Here is a 5,000-nt window from a genome sequence, read left to right as displayed (position 1 = left end):
CCTATAATAGGCTGCCGAGCCATTACCAAAGTGCCACGGGTAGACATCCTTTTCCGTGAGGAGACATACTCGAGGAAACTGCTCTAGAGGTCGAATATTGACACCGTTTTTTGCGACAATCTCTAGAAAAATAAGATCTTCCATCCACCAAATTTGGTGAATTTACATTGTGTGGATTTTTTTTGCCGATTTTTTTCCCACCCGAAAAGCAGGAAATTCAAAAAAAAAGAAAAACGAAGCAAAAGTGCGATTTTTGACCTGGATTTTTTTGTGCAGCCTTTAAATAATATTACCAAGGTTTCCTCAAAATTTCAGGAAAAGTGCACGAGCCAATTGTGAGATATGAAAATTTGGCTCCTCCGTTGCAACGCTCCGAGCCATCGTTGCAACGGCGGGTGCCTCCGTTGCAACGAAACCAGCCAACTCAAGCAAACTGCTCTAGAGGTCGAATTTTGTTGCCGTTTTTTGCGACAACCTCTAGAAAAATAAGATCTTTCCATCCACCAAATTTGGTGAATTTACACCGTGTGGTTTTTTTTTGCCGATTTTTCTCCCACACGAAAAGCCGGAAATTCAATAAAAATGAAAAACAAAGCAAACGTGCGATTTTTGACCTGGATTTTTTTGTGCGGCCTTTAAATAATATTACCAAGGTTCCCTCAAAATTTCAAGAAAAGTGCACGAGCCAATTGTGAGATATGAAAATTTGGCCCCTCCGTTGCAACGGTCGGTGCCTCCGTTGCAACGGCGGGTGCCTCCGTTGCAACGCTCCCAGCCAACGATGCACCAAACACAGCCTCCGTTGCAACGCTCCCAGCCAACGATGCATCGTGCCTAGCATGCGTTGCAACGCGCCCAGCGTCCGTTGCAAGCCGCCCTGCCTCCGTTGCAACCCCCTTGGCCAAGGTTGCAACGCGCCCAACATCCGTTGCAACGCCGCCGGCCAACGTTGCAACGCGTCCGGCATCCGTTGCAACGCCGCCGGCCAACATTGCACCGCCCCCAGCAAACGCTGCAACGCGCCCGGCATCCGTTGCACCGCCCCCAGCCAACGCTGCAACGCGCCCGGCATCTGTTGCACCGCCCCCCAGCCAACGCTGCAACGCGCCCGGCATCTGTTGCACTGCCCCCCAGCCAATGCTGTAACGCGACCTGCCTCCGTTGCAACGCCGCCCAGCCAACGTTGCAACTCGCCCGGCATCCGTCGCAACGCGACCTGCCTCCGTTGCAACGCCCCCAGCCAACGTTGCAACGCCACCTGCCTCGCAGGGTGCCTGCTCACCCTTTCCCGGGCGCGTCTTTCTACGTGGACCACGTGCCGAGTCTAGGCGTGTCCCGACCTCGGCAGGTGCCAGCTCTCCCTCGGGCCACGTCCTTCCCCGGTTGACCACGTACCGGGTCTTGCTGCCTACGGGGGACCAGGCATCGAGCGTAGTGCTGGCATTGCGCCCAGCAATCCTTCGGCCAGGTCAAGTCTGAGAAACTGGGGATGCCTCCCTATAATAGGCTGCCGAGCCGTTACAGAAGTTAAGCCGGTTGAAGTCAGTTTTGCCGTTCGGGGATCCGTTTGCGTTCTGTACGGCCCATTCTTCCCCCGGGGGCGGTAGGGGGGGCGGGGGAGGGCGACTCGCCCCAAAGAGGAAAGGTCATTTTTGACTGGGATATTTTTTCGCGTAGCCTTTAAAAAGTATTCTTAATCGTCACCAAGATCTGCACCGACGGCCACTCCGCCCGGGCTCGCACCCCAGGTTTTGCAGCGACCGCCGCGCCCTCCTACTCATCGCGGCATAGCCCTTGCCCCGACGGCCGGGTATAGGTCACGCGCTTCAGCGCCATCCATTTTCGGGGCTAGTTGATTCGGCAGGTGAGTTGTTACACACTCCTTAGCGGATTTTGACTTCCATGACCACCGTCCTGCTGTCTTAATCGACCAACACCCTTTGTGGGGTCTAGGTTAGCGCGTAGTTGGGCACCGTAACCCGACTTCCGGTTCATCCCGCATCGCCAGTTCTGCTTACCAAAAATGGCCCACTTGGAGCTCCCGATTCCGTGGCACGGCTCAACAGAGCAGCTGCGCCGTCCTACCTATTTAAAGTTTGAGAATAGGTAGAGGGCGTTGCGCCCCCGATGCCTCTAATCATTGGCTTTACCCGATAGAACTCGCCTGCGGGCTCCAGCTATCCTGAGGGAAACTTCGGAGGGAACCAGCTACTAGACGGTTCGATTAGTCTTTTGCCCCTATACCCAAGTCAGACGAACGATTTGCACGTCAGTATCGCTACGGGCCTCCACCAGAGTTTCCTCTGGCTTCGCCCCGCTCAGGCATAGTTCACCATCTTTCGGGTCCCGACAGGCGTGCTCTCACTCGAACCCTTCACAGAAGATCAGGGTCGGTCGGCGGTGCAACCCCCGGGGGGATCCCGCCAATTAGCTTCCTTGCGCCCCGCGGGTTTATTCACCCGTTGACTCGCACACATGTCAGACTCCTTGGTCCGTGTTTCAAGACGGGCCGAATGGGGAGCCCACAGGCCGATGCCCGGAGCGCACAGATGCCGAAGCACGCCAGCGGGCGCGCGCTGCCTTCCACAATCGCAACGATGACGTATCCGCGGGCCTATCGACGGCCCGGGCTTGGGCCACCGTCGCAATCCGCGTCGGTCGACGCCCCGAGTCGATTGGCGGACCAGCGTCGCCGTTCCACATCCGACCGGGGCACATCGCCGGCCCCCATCCGCTTCCCTCCCGATAATTTCAACCACTCTTTGACTCTCTTTTCAATGTCCTTTTCATCTTTCCCTCGCGGTACTTGTTCGCTATCGGTCTCACGCCAGTATTTAGCCTTGGACGGAATTTACCGCCCGATTAGGGCTGCATTTCCAAACAACCCGACTCGCAGACAGCGCCTCGTGGTGCGACAGGGTCCGGGCACAATGGGGCTCTCACCGTCTCTAGCGCACCCTTCCACGGGACTTGGGCCCGGTCCGCCACTGAGGACGCTTCTCCAGACTACAATTCAGACGCCAGGGGCGACCGATTCTCATGCTGGGCTCTTCCCGGTTCGCTCGCCGTTACTAGGGGAATCCTTGTTAGTTTCTTTTCCTTCGCTTATTGATATGCTTAAACTCAGCCACAAGAACCGAAAAGCCGCACCGTCTAGAACGAACCACGTGAACGAGTCACAAGAACAAGCCACACCAGGTCGGGACCTGTCGTAGGTCAAGCCTAGAGCCAGGCCGAGCACAACGCGATGCCCCACCAGAGTGGACACAAACCGAAAGCCGTCTTCCGCGACTTGCCCCCTGCAAGTAATAGGACGGGGACGTCGCGTTGCCCCCGGCGCACGACACACCCGCCGCACGGATATCGGTCATCCGCGTCGTGCGCCACACCAGGCATGGCCTAGCGTTGGGCCGCGCACGCCGCGTTGCCCCTCGCGGGGACGCACAGGCCGCCCGCCGTTCCCACGCCATGCTCAGACTTGGGCGATGATCCCTTGTCCTGGGCCAAGCTCAAGGAGTTGCCCCGGGCGGGTGCCCAAGGCAAAACACCTCCACGCCATGATCCATAGGTGGTGCCTGGATGGGCCGTGCATGAGCGTGTTTCCCTCGTTGTTCCTACGGCAATCGGGTTTCGCCGGAGCCCGACGCCCGTGATCGACCTTCGACTGGGGGCGGGTGACCCCGGCAACAACACCACAACCACAACGTGCTTGCTAGTGTGCCTAGGCAACGTGCATCTTGCTGGCATTGCGCCCAGCAAGCCTTTGGGCATCTCACCTTGCTCGCATTGCACCAAGCAAGCCTTTTGGGCAACTCGAGTTTCAGCGCGGCCGTTCGGTGCGCGAGGCAAGGAGCCAGACACACTAACAACCCGCACACCACTCATCCGCCACCACGGTCCGTAAACCTAGCACGCCCGGACGAACCGCCCCCCGCACGCCTTGGAGCGTGCAGGCAAGCGGAAGCATACGGGAGTGCCGAGCCAACTCCGCTGGGCAGGGTTCGGGGGAAGCGATGAAGAACATTCAAGGGACAGCCCGAGGCGTGAGGTCCTTCGGGCGATAATCGAACAGCCGCACCGTCTAGATTAAGCAACACGCACAACAAAACTAACACCGCGTCGGGCACCGTCTTGCGTCGACCCTAGACGTAGGGCGAGCACGCCGCGGGTGCACAAGGCACAACTCCACCACGCCATGCTCCCTAGGTGGTGCCTAGATGGGCCGTGCATGGACATGTTTCCCTTCTTGGTCCTTTGGTGATCGGGGTTTGCAGTAGCCTGACGCCCGCGCTCAACCTTGGACCCGGGGCGGGGGACCCCGACGGCACACCACAACCACAACGGGCTTGCTAGTATGCCTAGGTGATGGCAAGGCATCGTGCATCTTGCTGGCATTGCGCCCAGCAAGCCTTTGGGCATCTCACCTTGCTCGCATTGCGCCAAGCAAGCCTTTTGGGCAACTCGAGTTTCAGCGCGGCTGTTCGGTGCGCGAGGCAAGGAGCCAGACACACTAACAACCCGCACACCACTCATCCGCCACCACGGTCCGCGAACCCAGCACGCCCGGACGAACCGTCCCCCGCACGCCTTGGAGCGTGCAGGCAAGCGGAAGCATACGGGAGTGCCGAGCCAACTCCGCTGGGCAGGGTTCGGGGGAAGCGACGAAGAACATTCAAGGGACAGCCCGAGGCGTGAGGTGCTTCGGGCGATAATTGAACAGCCGCACCGTCTAGATTAAGCAACACGCACAACAAAACCAACACCGCGTCGGGCACCGTCTTGCGTCGACCCTAGACGTAGGGCGAGCACGCCGCGGGTGCACAAGGCACAACTCCACCACGCCATGCTCCCTAGGTGGTGCCTAGATGGGCCGTGCATGGACGTGTTTCCCTTCTTGGTCCTTTGGTGATCGGGGTTTGCAGTAGCCCGACGCCCGCGCTCAACCTTGGACCCGGGGCGGGGGACCCCGATGGCACACCACAACCACAACGGGCTTGCTA

Source organism: Arachis stenosperma, chromosome 1 (assembly GCF_014773155.1).
Source record: "Arachis stenosperma cultivar V10309 chromosome 1, arast.V10309.gnm1.PFL2, whole genome shotgun sequence".
In the NCBI taxonomy this organism is placed as follows: Eukaryota; Viridiplantae; Streptophyta; class Magnoliopsida; order Fabales; family Fabaceae; genus Arachis; species Arachis stenosperma.
Note: the sequence above shows the minus strand (reverse complement) of the source record.